Here is an 18,566-nt window from a genome sequence, read left to right as displayed (position 1 = left end):
CAGTACTGAACAAGGTAAATTCACAATGTTTGGAATCCAATAAAAATGTATGAGGCATGCAAAGAGCGAGGAAAATATAACCCATGTTGAAAAGAAAATTAATAAAAATGATCACTAATTACACTGTGATAGAGTTATTATACAAGGACATTAATACAGTTGTATACCATATGTTCAAGATGCTATGGAAAAGCATAAGCATGTAAAGGAGAAAAAGAAGATATAAAAATGTCTGAATTAGATAAAATTAGATAAAATCAGATAAAACAATGGCTAAGGTGAAAATTACACTGAATGAGATTAACAGCAGATTCAACATTGAAGAAGTCAATATCAGCAAACTGAATATGCAGTGATAAAGACTCCAAAATCAAACACGGAGAAAGAGACTGAATTGAACAAAGCATCAGTATGCACAGCTTCAACCAGTCCAATATATATGTTACGGTAGTTCCTAAAAGAGGTGGGAAAAACACATTTGAAGAAATAATAAATAAAAATGTTCTATAACTGATGAACACTCAGATTCAAAAAGCTCAATGAATAAGAAAAATGATAAAGATGACACAAATTTACACTAAATGCTTAAAACCAGTGCTAAGAAAAAAATTGAAAAGCATCTACAGAAAACAGATACCATTATGTACAAAGGAGTGAAAGTAAAATGTCAAAATTCATTCAAGAACCATGCAAACCAGAAAACAGTACATCAACATTTTCAAGTTCTGAAAGAAAAAAAACTGATATCCTAGAATTGCATTCCAAATGAAAATATATTTCAAAATGATATAGTCTTTAATGCAAAAGAATTAAGTTAAGCCCTACCCCACATAAAAATTACCTCAAAATGGACCACAGACATAAATGTAAGAATTCAAAATGGACAACACATATATATGTAAGAACCAAAACTAAATGTAAGAAAGCATAGGTAAGTCTTGGGGTAGACAATGACTTTGTATTTAAGACACCAAAGGCCCAAGCACCAAAAGAAAAAATAATAAAGTAATGAACTTCATCAAATTTAAAACTTTTAAAGGCTACCATCGAAGAAAGTGAAAACACAATCATAGAAGAAAACATTTACAATTCATGTAGTTAGAATATAACTACCTAGAATATACAAGCAATTCTTATTGTTCAATATGAAAAGACAAATGGCAAGAAATTAGAATAGACATTTCTCCAAAGAAAATATTCAAAAGCAAATAAGCAAATGAAAGTATACCCAGCACCATTAGGGAAATGTACAACCTCAGTGAGATACTACTTCACATCTATCAAGATGGTTATAATCAAAAAGATAATAATAAGTTGGCAAGGATGTGGATCAATGGGAGCCCTCACACACTACTGGTAGGAATAGACTACAGACCTAAATGTAGCAGCTAAACCTATACAACTTCTGGAAGAAAATATAAAAAGCTGCTTGGCAGAGGCTTTTAAAACTAACTAGCTCTCTCTGCCTCATGCTCTTTTTTCCTCTCTCTCCTCAAAAACTTTGTCTCATGCTGGGCGTGGTGGTGCATACCTGTAATACCAGTGGCTCAAAAGGCTGAGGCAGGGGGATTGCAAGTTCAAAGCCAGCCTCAGCAAAAGTGAGGCACTAAGCAACTCAGTGAGACCCTGTCTCTAAATAAAATACTAAATAGGACTGGGGACGTGGCTCAGTGGTGGTATGACCCTGAGTTCAATCCCCAGTACCAAAAACAACAACAACAACAAACTTTGTCTATTGTATATTCATTGTTATGGAAATGGAAAGGTAAGCTGACAGACTAGGAAAAAGTATTGGCAAAACATATCTCTCTCAAGAGAATGATATCTAGGATATACAAATGATTCTTACAACTTATTAATAAGAAAAATCACCCAATTTGAAAAGATGGGCAGAAGACTTTTTTTCTTCACCAAAGTAGACACAAATATGGTGAATGTGCACATGAAAGGATATCCAACATAAGTTGAAATGTAAATCAAAACTGCAATGTTATTACACATACAGTAGGATGGACAAAATTTAAGACTCATCATAACAAATGTTGACAAAGATGAAGACTATGGTATCTCTCTTAGAACTGCAGACTATAACAAGTAGTATAAACAATGGCACAAACTGTTAGAAAACTGTTTGGCGGTTGCTTTAAAAATTAAATCACATCTGTCGAGATATTTACTCCAGAGAAATAAAAGCATACATCCACACTGAGACTTGTGCACAACTATTCATGGTGGTTTTATTTGTAATAGTCAAAAAATCCCCAATGTTGGACTGTGGGAACATGTCTGTCTTACATGCCTCAGAACCCTTATACTCATATTAACCATATAGTAGACATTTGATTACTAACTATTACATGAATGTAGAGATTGATTTTTTTTACTGTTAATAGAGCTTCTCTTTTATTAAATATAACAGACAAAAGAAAATCACGTATAGCACAATGAATTATCACAAAGTAAACATATCCACTGAACCCTAACCCAGGTCAAGAAATTGGACATCAAATGCACTTTCATGAGCCCTTTCTCATTGCTCCCCTAATTATTCCCTCCACTCCCCCAGAGTTAGGCACTATTTTAACTTCTAATAACAAGGATTAGTTTTGGCTGTTTTGTTACTTTATACAGTGTAATCATACACATGTGTTCTTTGGTATGTGGCTTTTTTAGCTCCATATGTATTTTTATAAGATTTATCCAAGTTGTTGAATGTGAATGTACTTCTTATTTTCATTGCTTAATAATTTTCCACTGTATAAATATAACCTGGTTTACTTAAAAAAAATCCCCAATGTATATCAATAGGAAAATAGATAATAAATTTTGGAAACATACTTAGCAAGAATAAAGAACAATTGATAATAGCAAAAACAGGGAGATTCTGAATGAAATAAACTAGACAAAAAGTAATATGTATTGAAAATTCTTTTTTTTTTTTGTACTCCCTAGTACAAATATCCAGGGGTGCTCTACTGCTGAGCTACATCCCCAGCCCTTTTTATTTTATTTATTCATTTATTATTAATTTTTTTTTGCTATCAGAGATGAAACTCTTGGGAACTAAACCACTGGGCCACATCCCCAGCCCTCTTTTGTATTTTATTTAGAGATAGGTCCCAATGAGTTACTCAGGGCTTCATTAAGTTGCTACGGTTGGCTTTGAAATCCCAATTCTCCTGTTTCACAATTCTGAGCCACTGGGATTACAGATGTGTGCCACCATGCCCAGTTTAGTTTTTATTTTGAAACAGAGTCTGGCTCAGTTCCCCAAGTTTACCTCAAACTTGCGATCCTCCAGCCTCAGCCTCCTGAATATCTGGGATTACAGACTCTGCCACCACCTTCCAGCAGATTCAGTTATATTTAAAGGTAGAAAGTTATAAACCAGGTGAATCCTAGTAAAGGTCTTAGTAGAAAAATAAAATAATAGCACTATGCTTGGTCACAATATGGTAAGTCAGAAAATGACAAGAAATATCCATTTTCTGTGAGGTTGACCAGAACAGTATCATTTCTCAATGGATTTCAAAGGGTCTCCTTCCTTCTTTCCCCCCCGCCCGCCCACCTTTCTTTCTTTCCTTCCTTCCCGCCCGCCCTCCCTTCCTTCCTTCCTTCCTTCCTTCCTTCCTTCCTTCCTTCCTTCCTGAGTTTTGGCATCTGTGTGTGTGTGTGTGTGTGTGTGTGTGTGTGTGTGTGTACATCATCCTCTGTGCCAATGTAAGAGATTTAGGCAATGGATCAACCTTTACACCTGTGCCGAAGGACGCCAATCTTGGATCTATCTCCAAGGGTGGAGGTGACTCTAGATCCTCATTATACTCTCGAGAATGGGAACTCCTAAATTATAAACAGGTCTTTCTTGGTAACACCAGTTTCTTCCTTGGTAAAAGTTACTGTAGTGGGAGGGTGGCAAGGGCCCTACCCTGCCACAAAATAAATACTAAAATGTATTTTGGTACAAATTGTAAACACTAAAGAGTTAAAAGTAAGAGATGAGTCTTGGGATTTGAGCTAGACCTGGATAAGTACATAGGATTCAGATTCTAAAAAGAGAATAAAAGGCAAGTGAATTAAACAGCATAAAAGACTCAGCAGAAAAAAGTATGTTTAAAGGACAGTAAGGACACCTCATTTTGCTAAGAGGAAAGGATTCTATAAAGGATGACATATTTGTGTGCTTAGGTCAGATTATGAAATTCCTTGAAAATCAAGCATAAGGATTTAGACTTAATAGAATAAAAATGCATAAAACATTTATTGGACTTTAAGTAAAGGGATCATATAACTTAAGTGGAATTTAAACAAGTATCTTGTCCTTAAATCCAGGGAAGATGGAGGTCTAGGCTGGGCATGATGAGTAGGGCTGAGGCACTCCCCACAATTAAAAAGTCATGTTGAACTGTACTGTACTAATGGAAGTGAGTCATATACAAGGCAAGGTCTTCTGCCAGCATCTACTGTTTGTCTAGCCCTGACAAATATTATTCCACTTTCAACTGTACAAAGAAAGAAACTCAAACATCTGAAATTGCCACTAATATATGGCATGTATATGAGTTCCTGTTTCTGGTTCTGCCTAATTTACCTTGGCATTCTTTTCACGGAGGTCAAATATTTGGTGTGTTGAAATAAATGCAGAACAGACATTGGGGACTTGTGGCCTGCACATCTCAATTTCCACAGTGCACTGTTGGGCTTTATCCATTTAGTTTTCAGAAATATAAATTACTTCCTTACCAGAACAACAGCAGAAATAAGGAATACAGCCAAAAGAATTGTAGTCAGAAGTCTAATTGTGTGACTATAGGCAAATCATTAACTTTTCTGAGTCTCAGATATTTCATCTATACAAATATGGGTCAAAGTTAAAATTTTATAATTCATTTTTAAAGAAGAAATAGAGATAATATATGAAAGATTGCCCATTTATGTGGTTTAAATAATTAAACAGCAAAATCCTGGCGGTTACAGCCAATATAGACAATTGACAAAGCAACAAAAGTCTTGGCAATAAATGCTTTCATTACTAAGGAGACATTTTTAGATAGTTCCTACTCTGGAAACTGTTCTCTTCTCACTGAAACAAAGTAAGGCTGATAACATCCTCCCAAAGTGTGCTTGGAAGATCACAAGCACCTCTTGGAGGAGACAGGGAGAGTGGAGAAGAAAATATGTTCTTCGGGATAACATATAGTCTACCAGAGCATACACCGAAGCAAAGCAAACCCTCCTGAATCTTCAGCATTTTAACTGATGCAAGCAGTATAAAATTAGAAACAGGACCATAAACACTATTATGAAGACTATACTCAGTGGGGGACACTGAACAAACATATATGGGAAAGTAAGTTCTCTGTGATTAGTATGAAAGCTCAGTCTTACCCAAATCCACATGAAATTTGAAATGGTTTGGAATACATAAGAAGATCAGTGAATGACATCAAACCCAAATGATGAAATAGAGAATCTGAACATGATCTTTCTCTTATTTCTCACTGATCCCTTAGAACCACCAATAGAAATATAATATTAACTCTACATGTAAATTAAATTTTCCAGAAGTCATATTTTAAAAAATAAGACAGATGAGCTTCATTTAATAACACATTTTACATAATTCAATATATTTAAAATGTCATCCTTTTAACTTGTAATCAAAATAAAAATATAACTGTTATTTTACATTCTTCATAATAAGTCTTTGATATCTGACTTATGGCACATCTCAGTTCAAACTGGGCACATTTAAAGACAGTCGCAGCATAAGAAAGTAGGGATTGTAAATTAACACCAGGCCATATCATATACTTGCACTTATTTTAAAGAAAAGCCACGTTTAATAGTATGTTTTAGGTTTTAAAATATTTTTGGCCAACCTCTCTTGGTACTTACGCAGAAGTGAGAAAAGATGATTGAAGGTATCTCAACATCCCTCTTTTTTTTTCACTCAGAGGTTAAGATTTCTGTTGCAATAGCTAGGGATTGCATTGTCATTTTAGATGAATCTCAAGTCTATAATCAAAAAGTGTAAGTCATCATTAGGTTCCTATACTTGTCATTCTTTTATTATTTTTCATTGTTATCTTAAATATATTTACTTCTTGACAAACATAAAGAAATAAAGAATTATATTTAAATGGATAATAAAAAAATTTGACTGCATAAAATCCCTTTTCGTTTTAGGTAGACCTACTGGTACAAACAAGTCACCTGGGTGGTCTATTTTTCTTTGGTAACAGGGATTGAACTCAAGGGCTCTAGACCACTGAGTCACATCTCCAGCCCTATTTTGTATTTTATTTAGAGATAAGGTCTCACTGAATTGTTTAGGGCCTTACTTTTGCTGAAGCTGGCTTTGAACTCATGATCCTCCTGCCTCAGCCTCCAGAGCCACTGGGATTACAGGCATGCAGCACTGCACCCGGCACCTGCTCTGTTCTCTTACTTAACTGCAACTGTGTTTTCCTTGGTAGATTACTTCTTTGCACCAGGGTTTCTTGATAGAACTCTATTGGTACTTTGGTTTGGACTGTTCCTACTAGCTGAAGGTTATATACTATCTATGGGCCTGGCCAAAAATGTTAGTAGTTTCCTCAGTGATGGTGAAACAACAACAAAATGCCCCCAGGCATTTCTAAACTTCTCTTGATAAGACTAGTATTACTCTCCCAGTTTGAGAGTCACTGCTTGAGAGTCACTTGCAGAGTTAGTTAAACTCTGATCATTTAACAAAGCACCTTTAGTTGTAAGTATCCTATATTTTGTAGTTTGCAAGTATTCTGTATTTTGTAATTTCTCTTATCAGCTAAAAAGAAAGGATTATAAAATCAACATTTAAGGCCGGGCTTCATGATGCACACTGTAATCCCAGTGGCTCTGGAGGCTGAGGCAGGAGGATATTGAGTTCAAAGTCACCCTCAGCAATTTAGCAAGGCCTTAAGTAATTTATGGATTTCCTACATCAAAATAAAGAAAAATGTAAAAAAAGGGCTGGTGATGTGGATCAGTGGTTAAGCACCTAGATTCAATCCCCTGTGCCCATCCTCCACAAATCAACATTTTAAAAACCAGAATCACTAAAACATCAAAGAAACTCAAAGGTCCTTGTAAACACAACTGACTTTGCTTCAAAGGATTTTTGCTTTTTGTTTTCCACTTCAAGTTAACATTACCTTTTAAAAAAATCACATTTTTTAATTTATTTTTTCTGACCTCTAAGAGGGATCTTACATTTTTCTACTTCCCTTTCCAAGACTATTCCCTCTTTTGCACTGTGTAATCTTGAATTTAAATCTGAATCAGTTGCATTGATTTTCCCTTGTGTTAATAGTCAAATTATGATACAATTTGAATTATTGAAATGCATATGGAGGGGTTTCTTTTCTTATTTTTAATGAAAACTCATATCTTTAAAATTAGCACCTAGGGGACTATAGGTGGAGACTTAATATGTAGAGTCATCAGCATGATAATTGTAATTAAATAAACACAAATCAGTTCATGATAGTTGATTTCATTTACTATTATAATCAGCTTTCTCCTCTATAAAACAGCACAATTAGTCCTAAATTGACATTCACTAATTGTATATTAGAGTTTCAAGGAAAACAATGAAGAATTAGTGACTATCATAATGATTGAGATGTGTTTTGACATCAGTAATTATTATTATTTTTAAGATGGGGGTCTTGCTATTTTGCCTAACCTGATCTCCAACTCCTGGACTCAAGCAATCCTCCTGGCTTTGCCTTCTCAGTAGTTAGTACTACAAGTCACCATACCAGCCCAGTAATTATTGTTTAGTAGATCTCTTTTTGGACACTAAAATCACTACTAATATGATTGTATATGTTTGAAATTGGTTTTATGAGCAACATACAGATTTGATGCAATTCTCATCAAAATACCCACGAATTGGTGTGAATATACTTTGTATACAAAGAGAAATATGAAAAATTGTGCTCTATATATGTAATATAAATTGTAATGAGTTCTGTTGTCATATATAAATTTAAAATAATAATAATAATAATAAATGTCATTTTTCCAGACCTAGAAAAAACAGTCCTGAAATCCATTTGGAAGAATAAAATATTCAGAATAGCCAAAAAAATTCTAATTCAATAAGCAAGCTGGAGGCATCATCACAATACCTGACTTCAAATTATAGTACAAAGCTATTGAAATAATCACTGCATGGCTCTGTCATAAAACCAGATACATAGACCAATGGGAAAGAAGAGAAGACACAGAAAAAGATCCAACACAGTTAATAGTCATCTGATTCTTGACAAAGATGCCAAAAATATATTGGGAGAAAAGACAGGCTTTAAACAAATGGTGCCAGGAAAATTGGTTATCTATATGTAGACAAATAAGACTAGACCCTGTACAAACTTGAAAGAGATCAAAAGCCCAGGAATCAGACCAGAAACTATGCAAATCCTTGGAAGAAAATATAGGTTTGAGACTCCAGCATATAGGTACAGGCAATGACTTTCTTATTAGAACTCCTAAAGCTCAGAAAATAATGACAAAAGTTAATAAACAGAATGGCATCAAATTAAAAAGCTTCTACACAGCAAAGGAAACAATTAGTAACATGAAGAAAGAACCTACGGAATGGGAGAAAATATATTTGCTAACTACTCTTTTTTTTAAAAAAAGAGAGAGAGAGACAATTTTTTAATATTTATTTTTTAGTTTTCGGCGGACACAACATCTTTGTTTGTATGTGGTGCTGAGGGTTGAACCTGCACTGCATGCATGCCAGGCGAGCGTGCTACCGCTTGAGCCACATGCCCAGCCCTGCTAACTACTCTTTGACACAGGATTAATATCCAGACTATATAAGAAACTTTAAAAAAACTTAATACCAAAACCTCAAATAACGTAGCTTAATTGGGCAAATGAATTAAACAGATTCTTCTCAAAAGAACAAATAAGAATGGACAACAAATCTATGAAAATGTTCAACATCATTAGCAATTAGGGAAATGCAAATCAAAACTACAGTGAGCTTTCATCTCACTCTACTCAGAACAGCAGCCACCAAGAATATGAACGATATGGGGCTGGGGTTGTGGCTAAACAGCAGATTGCTGGGGCTGGGGATGTGGCTCAGGTGGTAGCGCGCCCGTCTGGCATGCGCACGGCCCAGGTTCGATCCTCAGCACCACATACAAACAAAGATGTTGTGTCTGCCGAATACTAAGAAATTTAAAAAAAGTTAAAATTCTCTCTCTCTCTCTCTCTCTCTCTCTCTCTCTCCCCCCCCCGCCCTTTAAAAAAAAAAAACAAAAACAAAACAGCAGATTGCTTGTCTAGCACGTTCGAGGCCCTGGGTTCGATCCTCAGCACCACATTAAAAATAAATACATAAAAATAAAGGTATTGTGTCCAACTACTTAAAAAAAAGAATATGAACAATAATAAATGCTAGAGAGAATGTGGAGAAGAAGGGACACTTTTTTCTCTGTTGATAGGATTGTAAATGAATATAACCACTATTGAAATCAGTATGGAGGTTCCTCAAAAGACTAAGCAGGAAACCACCATATAACCCAGCTATACAACTACTCAATGTTTATCCTAAAGAATTAAAGTCATAATACTAGAGTAGTACATGCATACCCATGTTTATAGCAGCACAATTCACAGTTGCCAAACTATGGAACCAAACTAAGTGCTTATCAAGGATGAATAAATAAAAAAAATGTGGCATATACACACAATGGAGCTTTATTCAGCCATAAAGATGAATTATGTCATTTGCTGGAAAACGGATGGAACTTGAGAACATTCTGTTACACAAAATAAGCTAAACTCATAAGATCAAGGGAGCATATGTTTTCTCTCGGATGTGGAAGCAAGAGAGGAAAAAGGAAAAGAAAGTGAAAATCAAAAGGAGATCAGTAGAGTGTAGGAAAGGGACCAGGAGATGGAGGAGTGAAGGGAAAATACTGGGGAATGATATAGGCCAAACTGGAGTGTTATATTGTGCATGTGGAAATATGTAACAACAAATACTGCCATGATTTACAACTATAATGTATCAACAAAAAAATGGAAAAAATAAAAGAAAGCAAACAAAAGAACAGAATTGCTTTCATGTATGCATGTATGTATGTATGTATACAGCCTAGCCAAACATCTATTGTGAGCATAAACATTAATACTCTGGAACAGTGATGATCCTGACACTGTTTTTTTTTTTAATTGTTCTCTTTATTCCTTTTTTCCCTCCCTCCCTCCCTCCCTCCCTTCCTTCCTTCCTTCTTTCATTCTTTCCCCTCTCTCTCTCTCTCCCTCCCTCTCTCTCCTCTCTCTTCTCTCCCCTCCCTCCCCCCCCTCTCTCTCTTATTTCCCAGGCTGGCCTAAACTCCTAGGCTCAAGTAATCTTCCTGCCTCAGCTTTCTGAGTAGTTGTGACTGTTGGAGCACACCACGATGTCCAACAATAACACTTGCTTTTGTAAACAAAGTTTTATTAGAACACAGAAACTTATTTACCCACAGTCTAGGCTGTTTTGTGCTACACTGGCACTTGAGTGGCAATGAAGACTTGCCTACAAAGTCTAATATATTTATTATCAGTCTCTTTTCAGGAAAGTTTGTTGATCCCTGATTAGATTATAGATTAAAGTCAGCAGAATAAATACATAAACATTTCTTTTCTTATGACTAAAATTGGCTGTATGAAATGAGATAAATGATCTATTAATTGCCAAGATAAAAGTCTCTTCCCTATAGAAAGTGTGTATTCAGGACTAGAAATCTTGGCACTGTGTCATGTCAAATGTAGGAAAAAAACCTGGCAGTTCATTTTGATGAGACTTAAGAAATTTCTTTTCCAGGGCATTTTGAGGTTTATCTAAACTTTGTAGATAATACAGGGAAGAACATTTTAATCTGCAAATAGATTATGTTCATTATTAGTTTGTAATCATTTCACAACTATCATATAATATTAAAGCATCATAAGAGACTGCCTATCATAATAGAAACTTTTATGACTCTAGCCATTAACATGTATTTTTCTAGTTATTGTAGACTCATACTTTTAAGCTAGTGCTATTGGTAAAATATATGATTATTTAAGTCTGATTGCCTTACTAATTTTGACCAGTTTATTTTTCAGATATCCATTTTGGGGTTTACTCTTTCAATTAATTTTTCGTTCCATGGACAATGAAATTGTTGTTGAGTATATAAGATGTTGCAGTTTCTATGTAAGTTGACCTAAGTGTCTACCACTATTGATGGGCAAAGATATAAGTAAGTTAGTATTTTTACTTGAAACTGTTATAGATCTAATGTACTTGATTTGTTTTCCTGACACAAAAGAGTATAAAACTAGAAAAACTAAACATTTTCAGGTATTAATTTCAGACATGACTGTAGGCCTGCTGCACAAAACACAATTAGGGAGATGAAGCTCAAGTAAGATGGTGGTCATACTGAGTTAAGGAGAAAATTATCAAAGTGCAAGATTATCATAGTGGTTGGAATTTTGTGGACAAGAATGTCTGAGCTATTTATGGTGGGTGCAATGTAATTATGTGTGTGTTAGAGAGAATACTAAAAGCCTGGAGGAAATTCATTTTTTATATGAATGTACCAGATGAGACTCTTTTAGGCTTAGCAGAGTTTGACTGCTATAAAGCAGACTGAAGATGATGCTAAATGGCAATGTTGGAAGAAATGGTTTCCAGCAGAGTCAGGTTGCAGCAGCTTCATTAATATATCAGGTACTTAATTAAGAGTTCAGGAATAAACCTTAGCAAAAAGAACCACACACAAAAGAGTAAAGGAAAAATGGTAGACCTAAATTTGAAATCAAAATTGATTCATGCTGAAAATGTATGTGGCAGCCAGAAAGGAAAAAGGAAAAGAAAGGTGTGTGTGAAAGGAATCTGACGACAATCAAAAGGAGATCAGTAGAATAGAGGAAAGGGATCAGGGGAGAGAAAAAAGCAGGCAAAAGAGAAATACTCGAGAATGATATTGGCTAAGTTTTATCACTATATTGTACATATGTATGAAAACATAACAACAAATCCCACCATTATGTACAAGTATAATGCACCATGAAATATGGAAATAAAGAAAAATACCAAACCTAGTGAGGCGAGGTGGAATATGCTTATAATCCCAGTGACTCAGGTGGATGAAGCAAGAGGATCACGAGCTCAAAGCCAGCCTTAGTAAATCGAGGTGCTAAAGCAGCTCAGCAAGACCCTGTTTCTCAATAAAATACAAAACAGGTCTGGGGATGTGGCTCAGTAATTGAGTACCCTGAGTTCAATCTCTGGTACCAAATAATAATAAAAATAATAATACCAAATCTAATATGATCAAAACAATTCACCAGTAATTAGCCTGCATGACACATAAAACAGAATATCCTTTATAGGAAGACAATATAATCCAGACTTCCTATGATGTATCATCTATAAATGACCAGAATATAATTTAAAATTTTTTTTGGTACCATAGATTGAACCCAGGTGTGCTTAACCATTGAGCCACAACCTCAGCCCTTTTTTTGCATTTTATTTAGATACAGGGTCTCATTGAGTTGCTAAGTGCATCCCTTAGTTGCTGAGGCTAGCTTTGAACTCTTTTTTTTTTAACAATTTCAATTTTTAATAATGGAAACATTTTGCTATACCAGAAAAAATTTCAGGGGAGAAAAATCTTCCCTATAAAAATAAACTCATCAAAATTATAAATATTATAACTTTTTTACTTCTTCAATATAAAATGCTCCCCTGCAATACCACCCCTTCATATAACACCTTTCCTGTACCATCACATTTTGAAGAGAAAACAGTATTACAGCAAAGCTCAGTTTTAATTTAACGTAACATTTGTAAAATGACTTTTTAAAATCTTTGGCCTTCAGAGCCTTTATTCTTATTTTACAACATTAAAAATGCTGCTGTAGTAACCAGTGTTTGGGAGAGAACATCACTATTCTAGAACCATGAAAAGACAGAATTTTAATACAGTAACTTCCAAATTGTAACTTGTAGTGCACATGACAGGGAGGTTTGGATAAACACAGAGGAGAATATGCCTGTTTCAGACAATCTACTACAAGTTAAAAAAAAAAAAAAGAATTCACAGATACCCATCAGCTACTACTTCAGGTTCTAACAGTGTCATAAATCTGAGAAACAAATGCTTCACAAACTATAAGTTTACTGGGATGAGTAATTAAAAGACCAGGTGGTTGATAACAGTATATTCAAACCCAATCCACAGTCTGAATAGAAAAACCAGTATTAAAATCATGAAGGCATTCCCTGAACAACAAAGGCCAAGTGTTGGATGACAATGTCACTAAAACCTCATTGATGCACTAAAAAGAAGTTACATGCAAAATTAAACAATGTGTGCCATGCATAATTTATTAGCTTTGAACTCTTGATCCTCCTGCCTTAGCCTCCTGAGTCGATGGGATTATAGGCATGTAGAATATCATTAAATTTTGCCAGAATGCAAAGAAGATAGAAAAATGAGAACCACGAGAGAAAATGTCACATATAAAAAAAGTTCCGTGAGCTGACCCAGATGTTAGGATTAGCAGAAAAAAAATTTATAAGGTTTTTATAACTAATTTCAAGGAATTAAAGAAAAGCTTAATCATAATGAATAAGTAGATATGGGTGTCAACATATAAATGAAAAATTTCTTTTAAAAGAAATAAAGAGTATAGTATTTGAAATGAAAAATTCATGAAACAAATCTATCATCAGATTATATAGTGCAAAAACAGCAAAAAGTTAACTTGGAGATAGACCAATAAAAATTATCTGGTCTAAAAATCAGAAAGAAAAAAATAGAGACTTGGTTACTATCAGGACAAAGTGACCTAACATACATATAATTAGATTTCTAGAAGAATAGAGGCATAAATTGTACAGAAAAAATATTTAAGACAATGATGGCTAAAATTATGTCAAATTAACAAAAAAGATGTTAACAGATTTAGGAATCTCAGTGAATACTAAAGTTATTTACAAAGCAAATCACATCTAGATGCATCAGAGTCAACTGTAAATAATCAATTAGGAAGAAAAAGGTCTTGAAGGCAATTAGAAAAAAGTGGTGTGTTACACATAGGTAAAAATGACTAAAATGATAGCTGACTTCTTATCAGAAATGAGAGATTAAAGTTAACGGAAAGGTTTAAGGTGCTAGAAGACAAAAACTGCTAATCCAGGATAAATACTCTTCAAAACTGAAAGCAGAATAGACATTTTCAAATAAATAAAAAGTAAGAAAATTAAATACAAATAGATCTCTACTATTAACAATGCTAAAAGAACCTCTTCAGGATAAAAGGAGATGATCCATCAGGTAGAAACAGATGCACTGTGTGTTTTAGTTCACTGTGTAATAAACTTAATGGTTTAAAATAAAAATTCTTTGTTATTTCTCCTTATTCTATGATTTGGCTTCACATAACCTGATGGGTCCTTTGCTCTAGGTATTTATTAGTGCTTATTTGGTTTCCTTTAGCAGGGATTGTTTAACCAAAGGTAGAACTGACAAAATAGCTTTGTTTACATGTCTGCTAGCTCAACTGGTTGGGTAAGGCTTATCTCCTCAAATGCTTTTAGTCATTCAGTCATTCTAAAATTTTTTATTTGTTGATTAGATTTCTAGAGGATAAAAGTAGAAGGTATACACCTTCACAAGGTGTTAGGTCTAGGATTGGCATGGCATCACTTTCACCAAAAATATATTTTGTTCATTAAAACAAGACAAAAGATCAGCCCAGACTCAGCGGGTGGGAAAATAGATATTACTTCATAATGAGAGAAGCAACATGATACACGAATGTGGAGAATTTGGGGTAGATATTTTTAAAGACAATGCACCATAAACAGAAATGAAAAGTACTAGAAATACTAAAATGTAGGTAAATATAAAAGGCAATATGTATACATATTTATTCTTTTAATTTCTTGGAAACATGACTAAGGTAAAAAACATAGGGTATACAGCTGTAATATGTATGACAACAAAGCACAAAGGACTTGGGGAGATGTGAGAAAGTAACACAATTTAAATTATGAAAACTGTGATAAATTAAAGAATGCATTTCATAATTCCTGGAAACATTGCTAAAACAATAATGAAAAGCAATAAAGCTAAAAGCTAATGGATAAATTAAATAAAATTTAATTTTTATTTAATGTAATTTTATTTAATTACATTAAATAAAAATATGAATAGAACGAAAACAAGAAATAGATAAAAATACATCATGAATAGTAAGCCAAGAAGAATGCAGAGGCTATACTAACATCAGATGAATTTAATTCAAGATAAAGAGTTTTATAAGAGATAAGAAAGACATTTCATAATACCATAATGTGTTTTTAAGAACACAGAAACATGACACCATACAACCAAACATTTATATGCCCCAAATATATGAAAGCTGACAAAACTGAAGAGACAAATCTATACTTTGAATTTTTAACCCCCTTTTAACAACTGATAGTAACACTATAAAAAAATCACTAATGATACACAAGAGTCTGAACAAAACTATCAACCACCTTAACCTTATTGACATTGACTGACAATGCCCAACAACTCCAGAATATATATTCTTTTCTAGTCCTCATGGAAATTTGCAAGATAGGTTATATTCCTGGCAAAAAATTTTAAATATTGAATTTCAGTTTGTTTGCTGATCACAGTAGAAATAAATGGGGTATTCTTTAATAAAACTGGTCATTAAATAAAAGCCCTACAAATCATCAATAAACAGTGTTTTAGTTATCTATTGTTATATTTTTAAAAATTCCAAAATTTAGTGGCTTTAAAAAATAACCATTTGCCGGGAGTGGTGGTGCACACCTGTAATTCCAGTGGCTCAGGAGGCTGAGGGTGGAGGATCGAGAGTTCAAAGCCAGCCTCAGTAATGGCGAGGCACTAAGCAACTCAGTGACACCCTGTCTCTAAATAAAATACAAAATAGGGCTAGGGATGTGGCTCAGTGGTCGAGAGCCTCTGAATTCAATCCCCACTACCAAACAAACAACCATTTTATTTCTCATACTTTTGTAAGTCAAGACTTTAACCAAGGTTCTGCTCCAGTGTCACCTAGGCTCACCCATACAGCACACGCCTGATTTAGACTACAAGGTCTGAGATGGCTTTGTATGTCCGGAACTAAGGTGCTGACTGTTGGCTTTCTGTAGTCTCCCTTTCCATGTGGTCTTTCATATGTCAGGGGCTTTCTTCAAATGGACTCTCCCTCCAGCAAGATAGCCTGGGCTTCTTTACAGTGTGGTACAGGGTACCACAGAGAAGAAAAAATGAGTTTGTGCCTTTAAAGGATACAGTCAGTCCTTCCTCAAGTCTCAATCTTGGGTAGGATCTTGGTCCATGCATTTTGGGGGAATTTATAGTTGTATGACATTTTAATCTACATTACTATGTGAAATGTCTTTGTTTTTATGATTTCATTTTTGCTACATTGTTTCTTTTCCATACAATTAACTACAATATAGGATAATCTATTAACGATAATGTCTCTTCAATTGGTTGTGCGAAGCTTGCTCTATAATAATTTATATAGAAAGAACTTATGGGAATAATATTCTCTAAATGACAATTTCCTGATTTAAAAACATAATTTGTAGCCAGTACAATAGTGCACGCCTATAATCCTAGCTACTCAGGAGGTTGACAAGTAGGAGAATGGCAAGTTTGAGGAGAGCCTGGGCAACTTGGTGAGACTCTGTCTCAAGAAAAATAAAAACAAAACAAACATTAATGACTGCAGACGTAGCTCAGTGGTAGAGGACTCCTCAGTTCAATCCTCAGTGCTGGGGGTTAAAAAAGGTCATTCATCACCATACTAAGACACTCCTTAGAGAAAAGTAATTGCAAGAACATTGTTCTCCTTCCTTGGGATATGTTTTTTTTTTCTAGATTGGAATCTAGAAAGCCTTTTGTGTGCTTTGTGCTCTCATTATGGTTATGTGGCTTTTTAAATCTTGTTCATACCATTGGATGTAATATCAGATTTTGGTTTTTTTTTGGTGGTGCTGGGGATTGAACCCAGAGCCTTGTGCGTGTGAGGCAAGTACTCTTCCAACTAAGCTATATCCCCAGCCCCAGTGGATTTTTTTTTTTGGAGGGGAATCTCTTCTCAACACATTTTGTGCCAGATTGTACTTGAGAAAGGGAAGTGATATGTACAGCATGGAACGATATTAGTTTCTGATTTTCCCACTTTTTTAAATCTTTTTTAAAAATTTATTTATTTTAATTCTAATTTGTTATATATGACAGCAGAATGCATTATAATTCATATTACACATATGGTACACAATTTTTCATATCTCTGGTTGTATACAGAGTCACATCAGTTGTGTCTTTTTTTAAGAGAGAGAGAGAGAGAGAGAGAGGGAGGGAGGGAGGGAGGGAGGGAGGGGAGAGAGAGATTTTTAAATATTTATTTTTTAGTTCTCGGCGGACACAACATCTTTTTTTGTATGTGGTGCTGAGCATCGAACCCGGGCTGCATGCATGCCAGGCAAGCGCGCTACTGCTTGAGCCACATCCCCAGCCCCTAGTTGTGTCTTTATATGTGTACTTAGGGTAATGATGGTAATCTCATTCCACTGTCTTTTCTATCTACTATTTAGATGTATTTGAAAACTTTAAGAAAAATCAGAAATACTCTTTCCTATTTTCATGAAAGCATAAATTTTTAGCCATATAAAATCTGTCCTGATGGGTTTTGGTTATATTTTTATACCTCATGAAAAGAGAAGAAATGTTCGCCAGGACAAGCCTCTAAACTGGAAGCTAATAGCCATGTTATCTTGTGTGCTCTCTTCCTCCACATCATCACTTAGGTTTGAGTGAGGCCAAGAACGAATGACACAAAGAACAGAAGGAACTTTTCTTGTGATTACTGTATATTGTTTAAAGACAGCAAAGAATCAACTATTTGTAGCATTTTGAAAAATCCACATATAAATTTTTACTAGACTTTAAAATTTCTTCTTTGATACTCTGGTTCTACTCAAATGGTCCACTCTCAGAGGGGAAATTCAGAGAATCCTGGGAGAGTCATTATTTGTGAAGTCATAGTTATGAACAAAATCCTTTCTTGCAAAGACTTTCAAGCTGCCTCCCTTTAGCTTTCACTCATTAGTGCTGGTTGATACCTGATGCTATTAAAAAAAATCTGATCCTTATCTCACACATCCCTCTCACAAATATTGTAGAAGTATATTGTGATCCCACGAATCTTTGTCCATGGCCATCTTTCCCAGAATTCCCCAACTGTCTCTCATTTCACAGGGTTTAATCAACCTCCTTCCATCCTATTTCATATAAAGTAATCAACATTCCTTATAAAAGCTGACAGCACTTGGGTCCCCAGAACAATCCTTGTTGAGAAGGAAAAAAAGAAATTCATGACCAAATAGTAGAGAAGGCAGCCGAGTCACTTAAAAGCTAAAATTGTAATAAAAGAGAAAAGAATGATCAAGGAACCAATTAAAAGACTATTCATGTATT

The 18,566-nt window shown here is 34.6% G+C and overlaps 1 protein-coding gene across 4 annotated transcripts in view; it reads right to left on the bottom strand.

Moving 5' to 3' along the window:
- Positions 1-18,566, bottom strand: part of LOC144372595 (transport and Golgi organization protein 1 homolog) — an 84,452-nt gene that overhangs the window by 57,034 nt on the left and 8,852 nt on the right. For 2 of the 4 annotated variants that reach the window (XM_078035938.1, XM_078035941.1), the window contains exon 1: positions 5,896-6,012. The exons of 1 other annotated variant lie outside the window; for it this stretch is intronic. The gene's annotated coding sequence lies outside the window, so the exon portion shown is untranslated. Of the gene's footprint in view, positions 1-5,895; positions 6,015-18,566 lie in introns of those variants that run through there. One more of the 4 variants, XM_078035940.1, reaches the window with a different exon arrangement.

This window comes from Ictidomys tridecemlineatus, unplaced genomic scaffold (genome assembly GCF_052094955.1).
Source record: "Ictidomys tridecemlineatus isolate mIctTri1 unplaced genomic scaffold, mIctTri1.hap1 Scaffold_135, whole genome shotgun sequence".
NCBI lineage: Eukaryota > Metazoa > Chordata > Mammalia > Rodentia > Sciuridae > Ictidomys > Ictidomys tridecemlineatus.
This window is presented reverse-complemented; position numbering and strand designations above follow the sequence as displayed.